Source organism: Diprion similis, chromosome 4 (genome assembly GCF_021155765.1).
Source record: "Diprion similis isolate iyDipSimi1 chromosome 4, iyDipSimi1.1, whole genome shotgun sequence".
In the NCBI taxonomy this organism is placed as follows: Eukaryota; Metazoa; Arthropoda; class Insecta; order Hymenoptera; family Diprionidae; genus Diprion; species Diprion similis.
Genome location: NC_060108.1, coordinates 20,194,735 through 20,219,113, shown reverse-complemented (window position 1 = coordinate 20,219,113; position 24,379 = coordinate 20,194,735). Strand labels below are relative to the sequence as shown.

The 24,379-nt window shown below is 42.9% G+C and overlaps 1 protein-coding gene across 1 annotated transcript in view; it reads left to right on the top strand.

The window, feature by feature from the left end:
- The first annotated feature begins 3,623 nt into the window (after positions 1–3,623).
- Positions 3,624–24,379, top strand: part of LOC124405310 (POU domain, class 6, transcription factor 1) — a 175,438-nt gene continuing 154,682 nt past the window's right edge. Inside the window, exons 1-2 of the mRNA XM_046880116.1 lie at positions 3,624–3,638; positions 18,564–18,669. The gene's annotated coding sequence lies outside the window, so the exon portion shown is untranslated. The remainder of the gene's footprint in view (positions 3,639–18,563; positions 18,670–24,379) is intronic.

Below are 24,379 nucleotides of genomic sequence, written 5' to 3'. Positions count from 1 at the left end.
GTCTAACGCGGTGTAACAAGTAAGCGTATAAGGTATCCCCAAGCTACTGATTATTACAAGAGAACGCGCGACTGCGAAAGAGGCGGCGCGGGCACACAAAAGTGACGCAAAGAACGTCTCGAAGAAACCCAATTAACTCAGCGCTTTGGAATTAAATTATTTTTACGCAGCGCGGTAAGGAGCAAGAAAAAAAGGAAAAGAGATATATATGTATAAAGATTGTATGAAGAGAGTGAGAGAGATAACGGAGAAGAAGAAGGGTGAAAAAAAGTTGGATGAAACTACCAAACTACTTTTCAACCAGCTCTTCCCCTGTATATCCCCCTTCCACGCTTGGCGGCCAAGATTATAATTAAAACGTCGCAGTCTGGGATAATAAATTAATGCATAATTAACATAGCTAATTATAATACCAGCAAAATTTTTCGTCGTGTGTATAATATATAATTTACACACTTATATACACCTCCTACCGCAAGTGCGTCGTCCCTGCGAAACTTTCATGTACTATGTATGTATACCTGTGCGAAATTTCAACCTTATACATGTATAATCTGCACGTATATAACATTGTACATATGTTTCGCATTATACAGAAGCGGCACGAAGTAGAGAAGCGCGGCTCATGCGGAGACCGCGAGGCAACGGGGAGAACTTCATGGAGTGAGAAAGAAGCCCCTTGATAATTTATGATCAGACATGAAAAATTACCGTCTCGGAGGGTTTAATCACCCCCTCCTCTCGCCACAGTCGCTGGACCCTCACCCCTGCCAACGCAACGCGCTGGACTTAATAACTTATTATTATAATTCGCCGCAGAGCGGATCTCGAGTTGCCAACCGGTGTGATCACTTGCTGAGGTTTATAATATTTCTTCGCGTACGATTAAGGAATTGGAAACAATAAAATTACGAATAGTGGATGGATCAAGGATTATAACTGAGAGTCTGTGGTACTGCACCCTTGAACGCGCTGCGGAAATCTGTCAGAGCGATACCCGCGAATTTGAAAGATGCAAATCGCTAGGTTTGAAACGTGTGCATGCAGTAAGAGGGAAACAGGAAAATATTGGTAGGTATGTATGATCGCGCATCGTGCAAATCCGTAACAGCTACGCGGCTGCAGACGCGCTGGTTCGCGCGGATCGTGCGATATAAAATCGCAGCTGGATTCCCTGCAATTAAAACGTCGACGAGCGTCCCTGAATAATTCATATATCTGGGCTGAAATTGATTAGAAGTTATGCGCTACTCCCGGCTCCTGCGCTGCAGCAGGTACAATTTTTATCCAATCTCTTCACGCGCTGCGCTTTGTACTCTATACATGTACACACGAATCCTTCACCTGCTACATGCACTCCGATCGAGCTGTCGAACAACTGGTGAATTCTTTTTTATCTCTCTCTCTCTCTCTCTCTTTCACCCTCTCAATTCTTTGCGGTGAAATTGTGCAAATTACCATTCTCGAGATTTGCGAAATTACAAAATCGTCTAAGCACTTTTGTAAGTGTGCAAAAATTATTGCTACACATAACTAACGCATCATGAGTGGAATGTAGAAAATAGCAGGAGGTAAATATATGCTTGTGTATTTACATTTAATCGCACACCGATGCGTAGGTATATTATATTTTTGCGAGGAATGTGTGTGAATGTACATTTCTATAAATATTATACCTACTATGCATGGTGTTAATGCTGCACGTGGTTGAGAATCGTAACAAAAAAGGTAAAATAATTAAATTAGCATTATAATCCAGGCACGCGGAAGATAAGCCGCAGGATGAGTTAGCTTTGTTTTCAGTTTTCGCCACCGTAAAACAATCTTGCTTTATTCGCAAATACTCTACCTTACAATTAGCGTCCAGCTCAAAAACTATACACGTATGAATATTAGCGTGCAGAGAATATAAGAAGCGGACGTTCAAGTAGTTATGATGTGAATTCATTAGTTATTCCATCTTATTAACAATATAGTAACGTCCACTTGTAAAATCTCATTATAGCATAACTCCATTACAAAGTAATTATAGTTTATAACGAGTTTTTTTTTCTCTTTTTTTCTATTCATTTCGTTGTTTTTCTTTCATTTTTTTTTTCTTTCATTTTTATTTTCACGCCGTCGTCCGGGTTCTGCAGCTTTAACACAGGTCGTAATAAATTCAAACTTTATACGTAATTTTTAAACTGAACTACTACGTGTGTATGTGTATAAACTGTACACGTAGGTGTGTATACATATAATGTCACAGCTATAACTGGCGAAAAGCAGCCGTCGCATCGCGTCGCCCAAAATCTCCCCGTCAGAGTTCTCTCTTGAGTTCTCTGTTTGCTGTCGCTCAAAACGCAACTGCTAAAGTGCTTTATACCTTAAACCGCGGTGTAATTCGCACGCCTTGTTTGTCAACCCTTAAACCGTGCAGTCGGGGTTTTTGCTGCCCCTGCATGCGAATTATAAACTATAAAAATTATGCAATTCATCCATTCCTTGTGTCATAAAGATGTGCAAAAACTTGTTGTTAAGATCGGTCTTATTGCATGACGAGAAAGTTTTAGTTTTAGTGAGGAATGACGTATTGAATATTGACAAAACAAAGTGGCTCGTATAATTGTTTAAGTTTTTTGTTACCTTCACAGCGTTGGTAAAATATATAACACGCGAAAGAAAAGTGGTAGGAATTTTTTTATTCCCTCGTTCAGTAGATCGAAGCCTGTATAACTGGAATTGCGGGAAGAAACAGGAGTTAATTGTCAGAGAATTACAGCCCATTTCGAAGGTACGCAGAGATACCACCTTGAAGGCACGAGAGAAGTGCAATTATGTGGCAACTAAGAAAGCATAGAATGCCGCGGAATTAAATTTTAAGTGCACATAACAGTAAATAAAGTGGAGAATGCACGTTGACCTCGTAAATGTAAGCGCGTGCAGGAATACCTACATCGGTATAATATAAGTGCAAGGTTTTTGTCGCCTCAGAAATCGGATGTAAATTTAACGACTTCGGTTTAAGACATTCGCGTACTATTTACCACCGAAACGACGTATAACTATATTACGTATACACAATCTAAGATGATTTTTGTATCTGTTTGATCCTTAGTTCTAAGATTACAAAACAATAAATTTGTAGTCTCTAACCCTCTAGCAATTGTTTTTAATCATCGAGAAATTCACAATTTTCACCGTCAATTCATTATTTCAGAAAATAGAAGGTTCGAGAATCGAATTTAAACGTGTCAATAACTTGTACACTTACCTCACATCAACAGCAACGCTCTTTGTGTACAATCAAACGTTTCAGTTTGGATTCCTGACCTTCGGCTTCAGTCTCGGTTCATCGGCCGAAGCGGGAACTTCGGTCCCATAATTCGCGAGTGTAGTGTATACCTATCCCTACGTGCGAAATAGAGGGGGGGGGGGGGGGGGGGGGGGGATGCTCGACGAGCTTTCGGAGTGACGCGGTATGGAGAGGGTGAGGTGCTGCCCGGTCGAGGGATCTCAGGGTCGTAAACAAAGAATTAGAAATTGGTGTGGGTGCGGAAAGTGCGGAAAGTGAAAGTGAAAGTGCAGGAATACGAGAAATGAATCCAACCGAGCAGTAATGCACGTGCAGCGGACGTTATCTACCTCCAGACCAGGTATGTCGTGCCTACGTCTCCTAGGTATGTATGTATGTATGTGTGGGTGTGTGTGCATGTGTGACTCGCAGGTTGGTTCTCACAGATAATAATTTGTTTGCTTATTAACGTGTATAGTCCGATTCATTATACGTATCCCTGTACACCTTCTGCGGAAGGCAAGCTAAGGTTCTAAAAACGTGTTTATAAACATGCACGCCGAGCTGGTGCAGACTGTGGTTGTGTGATAAGGACTTAAGAACGTTGTAAATATCGTCATCACTGTCTGATTTATCGATGCCAATTACGCCTCGGCAGCAACGACGTCTTGTTGCTTATAATCACTCGCCTCTTGTGTACCGTGCAAGTAATATTGCACCGTATTAGGTGTGTTTTCTTGGGCAGTATGGGAAGTTATAGAAATGAGCGAATTGTTTAGTTGAAATGGAAAATAATTGATCGGGTGCAAGGAACGTACACGTTGAAAGTAATTGTGAGTTTTCATTCGGTGGACGTTTATAGATTCAACCGAAATTCTAAGTTTATAAGGGATTTGTGGCCCTCTTCTCTATATCTCTGAAATTCGATGTTGTAATAGCGCGTTAACTTGCCGCTTTTCAAATCCCGTAAGACCCAACCGAAACGATGAAATCCTAGAGAAATCCATTGAATCCCTTTTAGACCCCTTCGTGAAACCTCTGAATTTTCACTATAATATCCATCGGCTTTTTGATACATGATACCGCGATACGCATGCCATATTCCGTTAATTCCCTGAAACGTTAGCGATTACCTCGATTCCCGATCTGAGACGGTGTAACGAACGAATCAAGAAACCCGAAAATCGTCGTCGTGATCATCAATTTCCGCGATCGTTAAAAAACGTAACAAGTCGATATAAAATCGTTGGCCAACATTGATTTCGAAGATAGGTGAAAGGTTGCCAGAGGATAAAAGGGGAAGTGCAGGCGTGGGTGTAAACGCGTGTAGTAATTTGTTGGCGTTATCCGCGACCTGGGCACGGCGACGTACCGAGGCGTCGGATCGCTGGAGGGTGGCGTCGAGGGCGACGCGACGGGGACGTTCGAAATGCGAACAAATGAGTGAAAACGCGTCGAGCCGTCGCGCGAGCGATTTGACATTGTCGAAAGTTAATCAATGCCCAACGGCTAACTGGCGAACGCGGCTCGCGAAGCGGAGTTTCGTCAATTTTTAAAAATTAAATCACTATCTGTCCTTGTTAAATGCGTTTTCCGGATCCCAGCCGCTTCCATGTTGCACCTAATGACGGACAGTTGCCGGGTGAAAAAAAATTCTCCCAATTCCTGTTTCGAGTCGAGTGCTCTGCCGCCGTTGCAACGCGACCAGTTTTTTCACCCCGCTCGCATGCTGTGCGTTATATACCTACGCAGGTATACCTACGTATACCTACATATGAACCAGCTGCCTCTCGGAAAAGCTCACTAAATGCCCCCGGAATCAAAATAATGGCTCGAAATATACACCGGGATTAGCGGAGCCTCCATTTGTCTTCTATTTGCAAGAATTTAAAACACACCGTATCATTTATAGTTTTCATATCCTCGTCCAGCTGCGGGGCGGCTCTCCCGCCTTTTACACGTAACCTACCCTTAACCCCCCGCATCCCCAACCCCTTGCTTTCTAAACGACGAGTAATCTCGTCAGTCGAAACAGTCGCGACGCGACGCTCGAATTTGCGAATCCCTGCGCCGCGCTCGATGTCACCGCAATTTTCCACCCCGCATTTTTTCGTCGCAATATGTTGGATAAGCCAGTTAGGTGTCTATTGTTCAACTATTTCGTTAGCTTTGATTTTCGATAGGAAAAATCTAAATTTGCGGTCACTCTGATTGTTTTCTGGAAAAGTGCTTTTTTTTTTTGGTTTTTTTTTTTTAGAGGAAAAAAATTCGGATATCCGTCAGTCACGGGTATCGCCAGTGCGACTTCCGAACTTGAGTGATTTATTTCAGTACGATATGATCTTGAAAAATTAATTGCGATGCATGGAAAGGAACGAATCTCTATCTTTTATCGACTTCACTGAATGACTGAAAATTTTTGAAACACGAATGAATCCACGCTTTCGTCGTCGTCTGTCAACGACGTAAATTCTTACTATTATTCTTCGGAATAAACGTCATCCAAGTTTCGTTCTGTTCTTTTGATTCTTCCTGATTACTGACCGTACAGTTTTTCGTTAATAAACTTACGGACATGGAATATGCGTGTCCTGAAAATATACTTTAAAAATGTGAGTGCCTGGAGAGTTTTGAGCTTTCTTGTTGATTTTTAGCCGGGCACGGGGTAATGCGTCCGCTCGTCGCGTTGGGTGGATTTTGAGTGAATTCGAAATCGAGTTAAGAATATATATTCCGTATACACATTCCACGCGTACCCTTATGCTGCGTAAACACGTGGTAATTAAAATATTCATGACTTTAATATCCGCACGTATCAGGCCGTGCTCGCTTATAATACAGACAGAGGGAAATCCCGGTCGAGGTGTCACCTGCTGTCACGATATGTAACGTACAAAAGGAAGCTTGAGAAAACATCAGGACGTTTTTCTTTGGGGGTAAAAAAATTAATCGATCAATTTTGAAATCGCGAAATGATCTTCGTATATCATATGCGTTATGCGTAAGTGAAATAAGAAAACGAGGCGAGATGAAAGGAACGGAGCAAAAGCAGCCCCGCATCACCGCCGGTGTACTCGATACGTCAGGATGAGGATGAATGTTCATTCGCGAAGGCTGGAAGTCGCCTCGTTGCTGCTGCTGCTGCTGCTGCAGAGAACGCAAAGCAACGCAACGCAACGCAACCGCAAATCTGATTGGCTCATGAATATTAAGTTGGGCCCGCAATTATTATCTGCGTTATAAATCGAGCAGCCGGGCTGTCCTGCGCCGCGCTTTAATCCCTCGACGCTGCACGAGCTGCGTTTCCTTCGCCTCGTTTCTGCACAGACCAGCCCCGCCTGCATCTCAACGCTCACCGAGTGTTAATTACTAATCTCGATTCGACTAATTATAATTAACGTCTCACCGAGCTCCATCACGCAAATTCACCGTGAAAAAATGGCGTCGACTCGGTGGTAGAGGGGAAGAAAATATTATCAAACGGCAAAAACTCGAGTGATGGATGCAAAATAATTATAGGTATATATGATTCGGAATGCATTACAATCTTGGAAATCAATTTGATAGCCATGGTTTACGGATAAGCGTATAGGAGTAAAATTTTCGCCTAAGAACTGATCGGTTTTTTCCAATCTTGAGAATATTTTTATCGTTTCCTTTTTCCACCGTACATTGACGCCGATTGTTTGGAATAGGTTATTCGAGAGGGCGAGGTCCGCGCTAAATCCATCGCGTATAGTGTTTCGCGGGGCAGCTTGGCTACCGCGGGCGCATCTCGTAACCGGAGGCTGTGTGGCGGGTGTGCCTCATTAAAATATGCAAATATAACGAAGTCGTCCTTTCCGCCGCCCCTCGCGTACATTAGAGAGCACGCGTGTGTGCGTCGTCGTCGTCGTCGTCGTCGTCGAAGTGTTTACGACCCCGGCAAAATTGAAAAAGTGCCACTAAAATACTGCCTAATACCTACGCGTGTAACAGAGTGCCAATCGTTAGGCAACTAAGTATGTTGATGTGCGATCCTCTCAAGTGTGCCGCGTCCCGATTAGATAAGATCGAAAAAATGAATAATTAATTTACTCGATAAATTTCTGCCGTCATCGGCGGATAAATACTTTTGAATTTAGTACACTTTCATCGACGAAAGTTATACTACCCGTTGCGCGCAAAAGAGCGAACTAAACTGCACGGGATGTACCTAGCATAGGATTTACTCTCTAGTGAAGCGGTGATTTTTATGCTGATCGAGGTGAGCTAACGAGAGGCGGTGGTGCCGCTGATACCACCCTTCTTGTTCCTTCTCTCGATCTCCGCTCTCTCCTCCTCTCTCTCATCCTCTCTCTCATCCTTTATTTTCCTTCCCTCTTTTAGCCGCGAAGTAAACTCTTATGCGACGATAATTCTTCATTATCGCACATTGTTGCACTCGCCACCACCGCCAAGTGCCTCCGCGAGCTACACAAATATTTTTACGAGACGAGTCGAGAAGCCCCCTGCCCCCACTTCTTCGTCTTCTTCTTCTTCTTCTTCTTCGCTCTTCTCTTCGTTACTCCGCACCCCGACCGTAATCAGGACGGGTTTTAATTGCCTTCGTTTTTGCTGTTCTAAATTTGCTTTTTACGACACGTCAATGTTTGCGAAATGCATATCGTTCCCGCGACAGCTTCAAAGTATAACCATGAACTCGTTTTTCTTCTTTGTATTTGTATGCATACTATAGGTATATTACATATATATATATATATATACACACTATATATATATATATATATATATATAGATATAATAAGACCTTTTCGATCTTGGCTTTTGGACAAATCTGTGAGATTGAATCGCGAACGATTTTTTCCAGATTTAAAAATCTGTTGCAGATATACTTTCGGAGTGATTCGTTTTACTGATGGTATAAAAAAGTGACCCATCACCATAGTCGTCTCAACAACTGTTATAATCCTAAACACTGTTTCAATTTCTCCCGGACTTACTTTTGCGGAGACTGTTTGTAATTTATTGGATATCCCGGAGAACGTGTTCTGCGGAAAACAGAGGCGAGAAACATTGCAAACAATTAGCGGTATAATACAAAGAAGTATTTATCACTAGCAAAGTAGAATAAACGGAGCGCAAGTTTGCAAGGCGAGCAATGTTGATATCAATTTTTTAACATTTTTCCTATTTACATTGTCGGCCAATTTGTATGGATAATACAATTGAAAGGAAAACATAAGTGATTAGTGTCAGAATGGCGAAATGTTTTTTCTTTGCTCCGGGTATTAAAATACGTGTTCACGGCGCTGGTTAAAAATCCGAACTTGATTGTGACGGGCTGCTAATTATGGGCAACGAGGAGGACGGCCGTTGGTTGCGGTATTATAAATTATGGAAGGCATACGTGACACACGTACCTTCATATATAGGTACTGCATTTATGCATCATATAAGTTTATAAGCAATGGTATTGAGTTGGACAGCTTCCCAATTGCACTCGCAATAAATATGGCGACGCGTAGCGAAGGATGAAAGATGGCGAGACATTCGTTAGGTTAATGCTCGATTTTATTGCGTCCCTATTCTTAATTATTCTCATAATGACGCCCGGAGAGTTGGACCGTAGAATTACAGTCGACCCTCGGAATTTTTATTTCAACACAGCTCGGTCTTCAGAGTGACCTGAATTTCAATTGTACAAAAGTTGCGGCGGAAGCCGCGGTGTGCAGATTCCGTTGTGGAAACGCGCTAAAAAGAACATTGTACTTCGATTAAATGCACCGTTAACTTGCGGAGATTAAAAGAACCGTGGCACAGAGCCACGCGGCGAGCTTAAGCTGCTGTGGCTGCAGCTGCAAATCTCCAATCTTCTGGAGGCTTTATTTATTTCCGCGAGCTATGAGAAGAAGGAAAATATAATTCCTCCGTCTCGGTGACTTATAAGAAACGGTTATAAGTACGAAACGCGGGCAATTAGGGTACAGATTCAAGACGTGTGGCGCCAGAAGGAATCCTTTGATATACAAAGGCTTGTTATACGCAATCTTACGTCGGGTTTATTTAGTCCCTCCAGGCCGATCAATCATTGAAATAAATTGCACACCCCTATCGCTTTTAATTCGCAAGGAAATCCTGACAATAGCGAAAACGGTGAACGTCTTGCGGGAGCTGTTCTCCGAAACCGAGTGGAATGAAATTCCTAAATTATTCCGATGCACTCTCATCACTGCACAGTAGTGCATCCTCGCTGTGTACGTATATATACACGTACGTATAACGGCGTCGCCCAGTGTAAAGTTTCAAAGGCAGTCTATACTTATCCTCATTGGGTCTTCTGATTTATCCACGCCCAGTAGCCGCCTGTTTATCATCCCAACCACGTTATTACCCATCCTTGTACCAAATGATCCGCTACATGCCGAGGAAAAGGGATCGCACGATGCTGCATTTAGAGCTTGTGTACATATTACCCGCGTATAGTTATACGCTAGAGCTCGCAATTAACATGGTTCTGTAATTAGCGAGCGTCGTAAAAGAGCAGAACCGAGAAACGCGTCACGACCATACCACACCGCAACACTCGAACCACCTTCGGAAACAAACCGGAGAATCCTTCCAATCGGCAATGCATGCATCCAATTCCAATCCATTCGTCCATCAAGTACTACCCTATCGATAACAAAGATTACGGACCTGCCTCGTTGAAATTTCTTCGGGGATGATATCACATGAAACGTTCGGTACATAAGCAATCGTTAGAAATCTTCACCCTACTCGTAAAGGACGTTGGTGCTTGTACACGGAATAAATAATGTTCAGCTAGCATGTCTGATGCAGAAGCCGAGTCAACACTGTATATACCTGATGTTCTTTTATAATGACGAGAGGCAGATGGGCGGGGAATCGAATGCCGAGTAGATCAACTTACTTCTGATCGTCGTTTAACGAGGATGATTGCCTCCGGGCGAGTCGTTATCATCGGCATAACGACCGTAGGGGGAAAACGTGCGAAGGCGTACATACAGGGGGGATAATTTTTGTTCCCGTTTTGAAGCGTGGGTAGTAACCTACAAGGCGGTTATAATTGTTTGCCAAAGATACTTTACGATTCGGAAAAAGAAACAGAGTCGGCAACCGAACGAGAACTAAGTTACGGTAGCATCCTCGCGATAAATTTCGTCTCACGCGTCGCCTTGGCAAATTGAATTGCAGCACATTTGGCAAAATGAAAAAAGCTCACAGAGCGAGGTTCTGCCAGGGATAAAAAAAATTAGCATTATACATGTTATATATATTATACATATACATATATATTGTGTATGGATTGACTGCATTTTCACCCTTAGATAGAAGGGTTAGTGCTGTACCTACACAAGCCACCCAGAGTAGTTAGTTCTTGATTGTTGGACGGACCCTTTGCCGTATAGCTTCTCGTCGTGTGTTGTCCGCAGACACTTGACAAGGAGAACTCTCCCATCCTTCAATATCGTTCCCACCTACCTTCACCGGTGTCCTTGTGGCCAAAAGCTTCCCGGCACCCGGCAGACTCGAGACTACGGACTAACTTGTGTTATTATAAGTTAACCCCTCGCCCGGTCGCTTGGTCAGATTATGGCCATCGGCCAGCCGGTCGCGAGATCCTGGGATCTGGTACCTGCTTCGTCCATTCTGAACAGCGTCGTCGAACTCGTCTGAGAGGGTGGACGGACGGGACTTCGTGGCCCTTCGAGTTTACGCAAGGAAGTGTCTTCGCCTTCTCTTTGGAATAACAGATCCTCTAAAGCTCGGCGTTGTCCCTGCACGCCTCAAGTTCGTCTTCGAGATTCTCTCGTCCTGATCATCCTTCTTCAAACTCCATCGTACTTTCAGCTGCACCGTCGCGCTTTCGCAGTGATTACCGATGCGATTTTCTGCGTAACGGGTTCGAAAAAACGATCATGGACTTCCGTTTTATCACACCATAATTATGTCGACACTTCATATAGAGCAACTTGACTGGCACATGTTGAACCTTAACGAACGAATGGGCCTTGGTCTCTTAGGTCAGATTGAAAATCGCTTAGCCATTATAACCGCGGTCGGATGGAGAACCGATGGAGCGTCGGGACGACGCGGTTGCTGCAGCGGTGAACGTGGCTGAATTACGAACGGTGGCAAGAAGGAGAAGGAGGTGGAGCAGAAGCAAGGAGAGAAGGAGAGAAGAGTGAGCGAGAAGCTCAACTTTACGAGAGCACAGAGTTGCTTTGGGGATATAAAGTAGCAGCCTGGGGTATAACTTACAATCAGCCGAGGAGGATTTCTTCCTCTACGGTGCCTGCCCGCAGCCTTGTACCTTCGTTGTCGTCCCGGGTCTTTGCTTCGTCCTCCGGTTCTCCGGATCAGCGTCCTTCCTTTGAATCTGGATTCCGGAGTCGCGAAATCCCTTGAGTTGACCGGCGACAGGCGTCACTGCCTTTATCGTTGGTATACGGACAAAAGTGAAGAGGACCATTTCGTTGAAGAGGAATGCTTGAAAAACTGCTTGCTGGATCGAAAGCTTACGCAGACGGTTCAAGTTATCCACCGTTTATCCACCCGCTCTGTGCGAGTTGTTCATTTAACGAGAGACGGCTTTCAACCTTAATTACCTAATTAATCTATTTGTATTCATATCGTACGTAGGTACGTTTGGATGCAGAGATTGACCTTCCGAGTATTCGTAAAATGGCGTATGCCTATATCGAACTACGCATAGCTCGATCAATTAAGACATGCTGTCCGCAGATAAAATACGCGTTTGGTCGGTAAATGTTTCCAGCGAGTTCCAATAGAGAAAGAGAGAAAGAGAGAAAGAGAGAGTTGAAAGGAAAACTGTTACAGATCTGAAAGGGGAAAAAGAGAAGGCGAAATATTACGAATAAATTGATGTCTTAATTAAGAACGAAGAGAGTAGGTATAGCCGACTTCTGGGAATTGTGGATCGTGTATAATCAATTCTGCTGTATTATATCCCATAACATATATACATCTATACTTGAAAATACTTCTTCGTCAGTCATAAAATACAAACTATCGACACTGGTTTCATTAACTTATCTTTCACTTCACCGCGTCAAGGCGCATGCGTGACTCTGTGAAGTAAAATCTGCCAATTACATGCCGCGACTCTTACGAAAAAAACAAAACATAAATAAAAAGTGTAACGAAAAAACGTGTGAGAATGAAAAAAACGGCGCGAGCAAAAATGGGACGAAACAAGCGGCTCACACGTTTTTAAACCACCGACGCGACTTGTTCGTCATTCGGTATTATGACGATAAATTATAACGCCCTACTTGGCGACAGCTTGGCTCATGCGAGGTCGTTTAAAAAAACATTTATACGTGCCTCGCGACGGTAAAATAAAAATAAATGAAAAATGGAAGAAATTTGCAAAAATAAAAAAAACATATAACGAATAAAGTGGAAAACGGAAAGAACGAGAGTCGCCGAAAAATTATAAACGAAATGTTTCACAATCAGTTGTAAAATCTTTCAGTGTGGATCGTACGAACGATGCATATACCCTGCATCAGCTGTAACTTAACACCGCCATTCGCTATATATTCAGTCCGATCGCGTTTCAATCGGCGGCAAATGATATTCTCCCGTTTCTGAGAAATCGATTTTTTTCCGTCCCCTTCCTCCTTCTCTTCGCGGAATGAATGTCAAATCGCGAATTTTCGGTGAAAACGATTCGACGGGAGTGGAAACGCGGCGAGGAGGAAGAAATTCAAGTCGATCGACGGCAAATACAGAAGGAGAGAAGACCGGATCGTCCTGGCTGCACTGCAGTCTGCAGGTATTACTAACGGGACAATACATACCCCGCGGACAGTACAATGGTCATTGTAAATCAGAGCATTTTAAAAATCTGACAGGATATATGTTGACTCGGCCTCGTATATCGCCGTGTCACACGCGCGTACCATTGCTGCCCATTAAATACAGCATTATGCTACCCGACGTCCGGCCCAGCATGGTAATTGCCAAGATGTATTTCCCCCGACGTTTTCGGTCCGCGTCTCATTGTGAGCGACTTATCCTACCGTTCGATCATCTCTCCTTCTCTCCAATTTCTTCCTCTTTCTCTCTTTCTCTTTCTCTCTCTCTTAAGTTTTCCTTGTCCCTCGTGCGAATGCGAGTGTTTCCATTTGCGACTGCCAACCTGCTCGCTCTTCATTTTCCTCGCCCCCCAAATTTGCAAAACATCATTTTTAAGAAATAAATACTATTTCTATTTCTCTCCATCTTCTGATCTCTCTTGTACACGTTTGACAATCGTTTATTTTCGTTGACGTAATTAGAGAAGAACCGATAAAACTTTCATCTTTTATCTCCTTTTAAAAACACTTTATCTTATACAGATAGATACACCTTTGAAAATAATATATTTGAAAATAGTGTAATAACTTGATCTGCATTATTTTTGTTTATTTCTTTTCCTACTTTCTGCATAAGAAAATTCATTGCAACAGCAAGAATCCCGATGTCACTCATTTCTTTCGGTACAGGCTGAATTTGACACCCACCTCCCAATAGTTCATGAAAATTATACGTGTGACCGCTAATCGCTGGAGCGTTATAGTCTAATCGACACATATCAGAATATAAGCTGATTGTGAGTCTCGGTTGAACTAGAAGTCTCCATAACGCGTGAGCAAAGTAGGTGTGCAGAATAATTGCACGACTGTATTATACATCTATATATGCGATATCTTACTGCCGTTCGACACGCCACTTTCAAACTTATATGTATGAACTTAGATTATACGCCGCTGCAGTTATAATCGACACAAGAAAGTGACGATGTGTAACGGCTAATAGCTGTAGATCCGAACTTAGGATCGGCGATCGGAGTCTTCGGCAGTTGCTCAGGTTTTATCGTGTGATAATTGATAGGTGTGAATTGATGAATCTTGCATTATCTGAAATCTGAATCGTGGAGATATCGCTAGTTTCTCGCCTCTTAAATGCGTGTGGGATCCTCGCTGCTGATCGGTGTAGGTGTAACGAGACGTCGTGCAATGAAAGCTGAGGTCTAATCTCAGCTTCGCTCGAGAAAGTCCCGGTATCCAGCGATTTATATCCTCCGTGTATCTACCTGGTTACCGGTATAGCGAATTAATTGCAAATAGTTTCTAGGAACGTGTTCGGGTAGGAAAACCTGTCCTAATCAGCTGGCCTAATCAGGATAATACGCCCGCTAATTCCTGGTACGGATAGAACCCGTGAGCCATGTTTGTAACGGGAGAAAATTTACTCTACAGCTGCTGTTTAACTTTATATTCGTTGTAAACGTCATCAGCAATTCTACACTTGCAAAGAACACTCGCATAATTGTGAACCGCGATACGTCCGGTGAGTTTCACTTTACCTTTAGCGTAAGCACCTGCAATTTTCTAAATTGTAATTCAGTTTGCAAGAAAAATTAATCACCGATATATGCTCAGACAATATTGTTCTCATCTCAGTTGCCCTGTTTATGAAACTTTTTACACGCTTTGTATACCGATTGTTCATCGATTACTTTTCATTATTCCTGCATGCCGAGAAGAAATTGCACTTGGCAACTTCCGACCGCGTGTCACTCGATAATCAACCGTCTGTATCTAATTCCTTAAGTTGAACCGACGCTAATTAACGCTGATTGGTACCAGCTACTTTAGATAATTTGCCGTGACTCAAGCGGTAATGATCTACACACGTCCTTGCACCGATTAATCGACCTACTTTTATTTAGGCACAGTATAACTAATTGATCAATTCTACTAATTTTCACACAGCTACGATATATAGAATATTGTAACGTGTATACGGAGAAACGAATGAAAAGATTCAATGCTTGACTCCGTGAACTACACTTTGCCTTTCTAATTATATAAGCCATGCTCTTCGAGCTATGCCATTAAATTACACGACGGAAAAAATTGGTGATTTGTATTAGGAAGACGTCATTTCGGAGAGATAGTATTTTTTATTTACGTAATCGTGTTTTCTTTTTTATCTATTTATAGAGGCTTTGAATTTACTTCGGAGGCATTAAATTCTCGTAAAAGTGCGGTAAAACTATTTTTCTCACCAAGTATCTCTATCCCAGTGATTTAATTCAATTTTTTTCTTGCATTCTAATGATCAACTTCCTAAATCGAATTTCTGCTAATGTAGATCCTCTCGTATTCGTTACCCAAGCCTTGGCCTGACCGCGTAAGGTAAAAATGAGCTCCACTGTTGGCGGTATAACAAGTTAGCTGAAATCGTAGAGTTAACAAGAGGCTATACGTTTAGGGGTAGTAAGCGTTAATGTATTCAGCTGTACAGAAGTGAAGCATGCATATTCTAGATATATTATAAATAATTACTCAATTATATCTTTGGAAAGGTGATGAATAAAGATGGTCGGGTGTTGCGGTGGCGCGGAGAGGGTAGCCGAGCTAATAAAAAAAACTTATGTTGAATATTCAAACGCAACAAACTAGGTACATTGGTTACGGGTCCTTTTCCTCCGCCACCCGAGGGAAGACGGAGGAACGCTTATTTCAAATGGAGATCCATATTACGACGTTTTCGACGGAGAAGTTCAATTTTCACCCGGGCGAAGTGGCGAAAATTTTCTCCGCGGGCTGTTCGGGCGTTTACTCCAAGCAATAGAAAGAAAAAGATAAACAGTTTGCATTGGTTCAACTGCTGCAAGGAAAAACTGCAGTTATGTAGTCGGTTATTTTTTAAATATTACTCTGCATAAATTTCACGTGTACTTCTCTACCGGACACGATAAGTTTAAAATATCGCGACAAACGAATGGAAACTTCTCTGGCCCACGTGCAGTCGGCTTAGGTACTTCCTCTTCCGCCAGTGATAATATGCACCTATGAATTTACGACGTGTGGAGTGTGCGTTGAAAAGAGAACCATTTACGGAAAATATAAAAGCAGAGAGATCGCGCTGGGGAAAAAGTAAATATAGAGCGGAAAGAAACGAAGTAACAAAAAACACTTTGTACAAGCTGTGCAGTAGGTAATACATACAACCGATGCGATGCAAGCAGGCGGCAAGCCCGTCGTCTGTCCGAAAATATTTTCATAAGACGAAACTCGCCCCTTCAAACCCCAACGACTTGGCCCCCTTATAATGCAGGACGACGACCTTTCTCCGCTGGACATGATTGCCTACTGATAGAATTATCGAGGGTGGAGTTCAGAGCCTTCGAAACGTGTACGCGGCAGCAGAGGACATCCTCGTCCCCGAAAATAGACGTTAACGTACCGCATACGTCGCCCGAAGCCTCCTCGTTGCACGAGGAGAAGAGTTTGTTTTTTTCCTCCCCACGAAACTGGCTATCGGGCAATAATAAGAGTCGAGGAAAATCTGAGCCAAGGAATTGGAGGGTGGAACGGGGAGGAGGGAGGAAAAGGGATCTTGATGTCATCCCGGGTGCGCCCGAGCGCGCGGGATATGGACCGAACGTGAAATTCATAAGATCATGAGATTCGAGCAATGTCCGGATGTCAGGGGTTGCGTGCCGCGCGGCGCGAGGGCGCGATACGCGTTGCAGCATCGAGGGCTGCAGGACGGGGTTGCGAAATTGAAAGACTTGAGTGGCATTTACGCCAATTTCCTTCGCCATAAGTTCATAATTTTATTGCCAATTTATGACCCATTACAACCCATGACGTATATAGGGGTTGCGCCAGTTTTCGCCAACCGGAACGAAAGCTAAGACAATTTCGAGTACGAGTACCTACGGCGGCTGTGTCATAGGGCGAAATAGAGATTTCCCGCGAGGCGTTTCATGCAGCGGATCGTGCGGGAAGAATCGTCCGTATAGTTTTCAAAAAGTTGAGCACGTCACTTTATCTTTGTGATAAATACGACACGGTTTACGCGCATTATTCCACCCCCACACCGCGGACGCCTACATCTACATCTGGGTGCAATGGCAGGGGTTGTACGGTTGGAATCCCACCACCACCACCACCACCACCACCACCACGTTCTCGCGCCGTTCCACACATAGCCCATCTTTTTTAATGTTAGGTAGTTATATCCGCGCAGAACGCGCGGAAAACCCCAGGTCAATTTTTATCACGCAAACCGAGCGGTCGCCCAGTCGGCCGGCCGGCCCGAGCGTACCTATAAAAAATGCCTCTTTACGTATGGGGATTGGTCCGCGGAATAGGGTAATGTTGTTTTTTTCAACCCTGGTGGAAAAAAATTCGCCCCGTTCGTCGATTGGTCGAGAGGACAGATGACGCGGTGAGCGACGTGCCAACCTTCGTCCCCCCTCTTACTCCACCTTCCCTATGACTACGACATCGTGGTGGGGGTGCCGTTACCGAGTGGGGCGCACGGCGGGCGGAAGGGGATGGATATTGGATGGAAATATCATTACGTTCGAAAAGCCTTGGTACCCTTGCCAATGAAAAAAAAAATAATATGGGAACGAAAAAGAATAATGATCAGGAGAGATGGAAACGAATGAAAAAATTTTTATACAGATGAGTAAGCAGCTCGGATGATGCACCGTTTCGATGGACAACATCGTCGGTATTGCTTCTTTGACTATTTCTTGGGCATTTGGAAATCGCGAGTGTATGATTTTACAGTCTCGGAGACTTGGTGCATCATCGAGAAGCGCTGGTAGCAGGCAAAACGTCTGAAAAAATTGACTTTCAGACCTAGAAAAAGTGACTCGAAAGTCACAGATTGTAAAATAATTAAACGACAAGTGTTCTTGATCTCGTTAAAAATAGTCGTATTTTCAACCGTGTCGCTGTATATGGGTTATCCTTGTTTTTCAGGCCTTTTTCGAATTATGAGAATGTATCACCGCACACGACATTTGGTAAATGAATGACAAGTGAACTGATTTATGAATTTATTGTCCCTTCGAGCGAAAGTTTTGGATACAGAAACAATGAACAATGTAATCACCGTTGATTTTAGGAAAGCAATCTGATGCTGTTTTCCATGCTAAAAATACTGTAACATTTGACGAACAAAATTTTTTATACTGGTTACCGCATGGGAAAAAATTGTGTGATCAAATTTTTTATGCACGAAACTCAATTTCGATCATAAAAGTGACTTGAGTGACCATTTGTTACAAAAAGTGATATAAAGTGACTAATAATGGGAAAAGTGATCGAGTAACAGCCTTGAACGAATGATAATCACAAAAAACAAGTCATTTTTTCACTGCTCACTGCTTTTGTTTCTCCTTATAAATTCTTCTAACTGAATATCCCTGCATCGTTTAACATACGTTGACTTCTTTTTTCAGGCGAGCATCATGAAATGATTTCGTCACGTCCACATCGTAAGAAAATTGTGCTCGAGAAGTGGCTGAAAGTCGCTGTTTGCTGGAATTATTAACTGCAGCTGCATCGGTGAGTGAGATTTTTTCTTCTTTGAATATTGATAAAACATCTGCATATGAAACGTGTAATCAGGAAATTGAATAAATTCCTACGTCAATCAGAGAGATTGCGAAGAGAAATGGTAATTTTGTATGAATTATCTCAACCATGAGTTTCGCCACTGTATTCTATGCGGTCAAGTTTTTAAAACGCTGAATTTCTTCCCGACAATGTTCAATTTCCAAACGTACAACAATTAGCCTGCAATAATTTACCAAACAGACGATGACGATTCGAGAAATATTATCCTGGAAATGAAACGCTCCAGCCAGTCGAACGTTTGGCTCTTGGAACTTACGGTAAAACCTTTCAATCATGCAATTCCACAATTTTGTTTGGAATGTAAGAAACATAACGAAAAAGGATATCATTATAATGAATTCTGTGACTGAAAGGGTTAATCTAGGCATATTACACCTCAACCAGTCGAGTTGACTTGTTGAATAACTTGAAATCGTAACTTCAAATCCCGGTCCATCAGCAGCTGAGTCTCTGGGTTTTGATGGGAATTTCCGCCTGGTCTGAGATTGATGTCTGGTCAGTGTATAAATCGCAGTACGTAACCGCGTGGGTCGTAAATATGAACGTCAAGCTAAAGATTCCCTGGGACTGCAGGCTGCATGTTCCGTTGAACGACATCAGGCTGCAGGTATGCTGCGATATTTATTCTGCACTTGCTCCCGACAGTGCAACGTGATCAGCGCATTAACCAAGCGGGCTTGGCTGGTTTGGTTCGCAATTTTCATTATCTTTTTTTTTCTCTTCTTTCCTTTTTTTCCAATCCTTCATTGTGCTCTATTTTTTCACCCCCATTTTTCCCGCTTCCCTCGCAACAACGTCCTTTTCCGACCGGCGGCGCCTGCCTGGGATGCGTTTTTATCGATTCGTAGAGCCCAACCGATGCCCCTGTGTGTACATACACGTGTACATGCGAGTATGTACCTACCTCCGCCTACGTTGCAGCTATCACCCTTGTGCATGTCCGTGCTATCCTCTATTCTCACGCCGCGTTTTTACAGATAAAAAACTTGACAGATTGGTGCGTGAAACAACAAGCGAAAACATTTTCTCCCGTCACTTTTACCCTCCCGATTCATACTTCCGACTTTTTTCTTCTTACCTTTTCGTATACCGAAGTATGCCAAATTCGACTTATACTCGCGTAAATTTTTAAACTACCGTACAGTACGTATCAGTGAGTTCAATCTTCTTGATTCTAATTTTTTTTACTAATTGTTGTATGATGTATGTCATTATTCCGTGTTACGGTTTACTTGTAAATTATTGAAAGCAAAGTTCCTTAACTTCAAAAACTTTACCCGTACAACCGCGTGGATTCTTTTTGAAAAGAGCGGTATTCTAGTTGTTTCCGAAAGTGTCAAAACACCTGTGGATTGTCCACACCTTGGATGTTTAGAATAATTAGTAAAACGTGAGCATATAACGCATCGCGACGGTAGAGGATTGACTATAAAGCGTGTTTGACACTTGATTAATTACATGAAATAAGAACTCGTCTGCAGTGTGAATTTAATATCGGGAAAGAAGCAATTTTCGCAACTGTAGGCCACTCATTCCGTGCGGTATGTATGAATATTTACCTCGTACAGTTTATCCTCCTTCCTGTACGTATGCACAAGAGAGAGAAAAGGAGAGAGAAAAGGAGAGAGAGAGAGAGAGAGAGAGAGAGAGAGACACGATTGGCGGCGTGACACGGAAGAAAAAACGACGGTGTGTGTAGATCGGGAAATACGCGTCTCTCTTCCACTCTGTTTCCGTAACTCCCCCTCACCTCGCTTCACCTTTCTCTCTCTTTGCCACCAACACCTTCGTGATATTCTCTTTGCCCGCTGCACTACTGCGTCGAGTCTACGTAACGGGGGAGAAAAAAGTGGAACAAAAAGGAGGAAAGAATGAAAAAGGAGGGAAAAAAAAAGGAAAAAAGGCGGGACCCGACCGCAGATTGCTCCGGCGTTCCCGCTGCGGACCGCCGAGAGCCCAGAGGTGGAAACATCCTCGACGGCCTCTGTGTGTAGTAAGTGATTCGGGAAAAGACAGAAATGACAAACACCTGTGGAATGGTGACGATTCGGCTAAGTGTTGTTCAACACCCCTATTACACATACCTGCGCATATACAGGGAATCGCGTTTAAACACGTTTCATTTCTCATCTTTCATAAAAACATGTGATAGATACCCTACGACGTGCAGAAGGACAATCCTCATCCCTCGATTCAACACTTGGTTTGACGGATTAAACTCGAGCTTCAGCTTGATCCGCATGATCAGCATCGCCAAGTCAGTCGCACAATGTCCTCCAACGATTCATCGGAGAAGACACGAATCAGGTGGAATCCGATTCCAAAGAACTAAGCAACGGAGCGCGCGCGTTGCAGAGGTGCGTGGCGAAAATGATCTGCGAAGTCAAAAGTCGCGTGCATTCGCTGGTCCTCGACCTTCTCCACGTCCACGTTTATCGTCCCCCTTCGGGATTCGGGATCCCGCGCGTTTGTAACCATGGAAACCCTAGCTCATAATGATCTTCCACCAGCAGGCTTGTGCAGAGTCCAGCAACAGCACCCTTCTCACTTACCGCAGCACACGACTATCGCATCAGCTGGGGGATGAGGACCGGGATGGGGTGAAGGGTGGAGGGTGGACTTCGCGCATCCACTGACCGGCGAAACGCACGTGTGGCTTCGGCGTGTGTTGGTGCGTCGAAGGGTCATCTTATTACAGTATAAAGTTATCGCTAACTTCGTTCCGCAACATCGATCGCCGCCCACTATCTAGTGCTATAGCCGCGGCTAACTGCTCTTCGCGTTCTCTATCGAGGGACCCTCTTATAGGTACGCCTCTCGGCCAACAGATACTGACTGGTCAAGGGAAACGGAAGTGACGAGCTCTGCAAGACTCGATTATACGTTGTCCCGGAATTGGTCACTCTATACGAATGCTGTCATCGTCAAAGTTCGACCTATACATGCAGACTCTCCTTGTAATTACCTATCCCACCGACGACTGACTATTACCTCGTCGTACTCTCGACACCCATGCCGAATAGTACCGCACGGACATCCTCACCTCCGTAATGGTTCCAATTTATTTCACTGGGTAGTCAATGTTTCCCATCGAAACTTGAACTGATGAATTTTTTATTGCTATTTATTCACCAGCTACCAGCATCCGTCGAATTAAATCGGAATTTTTCGCTAAATTCGATCTAGTCTTAAGATAATCCGCCATAGTGTGTAACAAGATATCAAAGGATGTTGAGTCTCCGATTGCTAGAATTAAACTCAGCTACCGAGACGTACTATTTTTATTTTTGAAAAAACTGTTAAACTTTTTGACTCTCCATTTATATTCAACTTTTTAACCATTTTATGGAATGCGCTGAGTGAAACGGATTTTGGAAATTATTCAGTGCAGGAGATATTTTTTTCAACGGGACGCAAATCTTACCTAGCAGATTTCAACATTAGACAAGTAGGTTTCGTTTTTAATTTATTACGACTAAAAAAAAATTCTTGCTTTTCATATTATGATGTACGTATAGAAGTCAGAGACTCGTGGCACAAGCTTCGTCTAATATACCAGAAACAGGATAAAAAATTCCATTTTGCCGTTTATGATATAGTGGATAGTATACGAATATATATATATAACGATCTCACATTGATTACCATCCCCCCTCCCCCGCGCCATTTTTTTTTGTTCTGCTTTCCACCCTCATAATTTCAGTCGTTGAAAACGGCGATTGAATTCAGGCTTGATTTTGGGGTGATAAATTTTTAGTCCCAGCTACAAAGGATACGCTAAAAAAAACATCGGGGTTGAATTGTTAGGGAAGGTTTCGGTTGAGCCAATATAATGTTCACGAAGTGCTGAGTGTATTCCGGAAAACTCCTCTTTGATTCCAGCTTTGAATTTCTGGCCACATATACATATGTGGGGTTACAGCCCCCAAAAGCCGTGCCTGTAAATTCGATGATTTTATGCAAAAATTGCACAAAGGGGCAACACTGCATTGCAAAAGTATAAAATAAAAATGAAAATGGTTTTAGTAAAAAAAAAAAAAAAAAAAAAAAGGGTTCATTCTCTATTTGGACATACTCTTTGCAGTTTGCGCTATTCATGTTTTAACAGCAATTCTCATTTCGGAAAATTTTCACACGATGAAAAAGAAAATAACGGCAAAATCACCACTGCCATCACTATTTTCATCGTACCTTTTTTCCCAGAACCGGAAGATAGACATCGTAAAAAATACAGCAGAAAAATTCGGAACACATTTGTTTCATAAAAAATGAATTCGTAATTTGTTTCTTGGGCATTGCAATCAATGGTTCGACTCGGTGAATTAATCCTTTATCCTGGTTGCATGCGGTGTACGTAGAATTTATACGCACAGCAGCAAATCCATTCCGATTTTGTCTTGACGATCGAGGTTGACTTTGTTACAATCAATAAACAATTAGTAAGCTGGAAATAAATGCGGAGGAAAATGCCGTGGGGTATGCTGGTGTCTAATGCCCGTGGAATAAGAAAGACGAAGAACGAAGGAGATATCCTGCTGGAATGAAGAGAGCAGCGATCACTCACTTCAGAGGTAGACCGCCCTCGAGGGCGAGGAGAAAGAAAATCGCTTGCGGGTAGGCGTAAATAACAATTGTGCAAGATAATGAGAGCAATTAAATAGAGTTGTTAAAGTTGATTACCTCCAGGACGGCTTGGTATGACGATACAGCGACATTGCGAGGCGCGTGGAAACGTAATTTGAAGAAGAAAAAACGCGATACAATCTGCCCACTCGATAGTAAAAAATGGAGACATCGATGTTCGCGCTTTTCTTGGTAAGAGAAATATTTTAAATCACACAGGAGCCAAATATTTTTGGATGAAGGGCTTGTTAATTAGGCGAGGAAAGGTGTTGTCTAGTAATTAAAATAATTTAAACTCGTCTTTCGTGATATTTTATATGGATATTCTTTTTATTCCTAATCATTTCCTATTCATCGCTTGAAAGGCTCTTGATTTTAAGTGCAGCCTTTGATAATTTATAATAAGGCTCTGAAAGGCCCTGTCATTTTCCATGTAAGAGCCGCTGCCCCTAGCGAGCAACCCACTTATGCAAATTGCCAAGGGTTAATTTTACCCCTTAGACTCTCTACTCTTGTTAGGTGCAAGACTGACGTGACTAACTACAAACTTCTTCCGTTTCTTTTCATTCCGCTGAAATTCCAAACGAATCGTACATGCGATGGTAATTAAAAAATCACTAGGTCTGAATTAAATCGCTTCCTCGTTTAATTCCTACTTTAGAAAACCAATTATATATGTATATATTTCATGTCCAACAGTTTACATTGACTCGAAAACAAATAGAGCTCTTTCCTTGCAGAAATTAGTCTGAAGCTTTGGGAGAGGGGGGAGTTTGTAAGTATAGAGAAAACCGAAAGCGGTCGAACAAATGGCCTTAGGGATCGTAGACAAGGCTGCTGATTTCACGTTCGACGCATTCATGGCATCATGCACTTTTGTATAACTGCCCGGTCGATAATTGCGTGAAATATCATTTTCACCCGGGGGGCGTGCGCCGCAATATTTCCGCGATTTCACAGCTCAAGGCCCGTCCTTAGATCACTGGACACGTGCATAAAACCAGCTGTAGTTAAT